The sequence below is a fragment of the Penaeus monodon genome, chromosome 32, assembly GCF_015228065.2.
Source record: "Penaeus monodon isolate SGIC_2016 chromosome 32, NSTDA_Pmon_1, whole genome shotgun sequence".
NCBI classification, from domain to species: domain Eukaryota; kingdom Metazoa; phylum Arthropoda; class Malacostraca; order Decapoda; family Penaeidae; genus Penaeus; species Penaeus monodon.
Window position 1 is genome coordinate 7764471 of NC_051417.1, and position 335 is coordinate 7764805.

The following is a 335-nucleotide window of genomic DNA, read 5'->3' on the forward strand; positions in this document are numbered from 1 at the left end:
GATTATGTGTAACCAAAAACTACTTTACATATTTTTTATTTGTAAATTTAACTTGCCTTTGATGGTTAGGCCTCTTTGATCGGAGAAATCTCTCGTCACCGAAGGGCATTCTCCCGGCACAAAAAGTCAGGATCTTTGTCGTCAGCTACCACTGCAACGAGAGCGAGACACAGCAACGATTCTTCATGGTGAATCTGTGGTCTGAGTGCGTGTAAGCTTCTCACAGTCGTCTTTATATAGAGGGTGTATCCCGCAGAGGAAAGTCACGTTCCAAATGTTCTCATGTGACGACGGAGAAACTTAAGATTAGTTTGTAAGCTCAAGTATCTTAATAG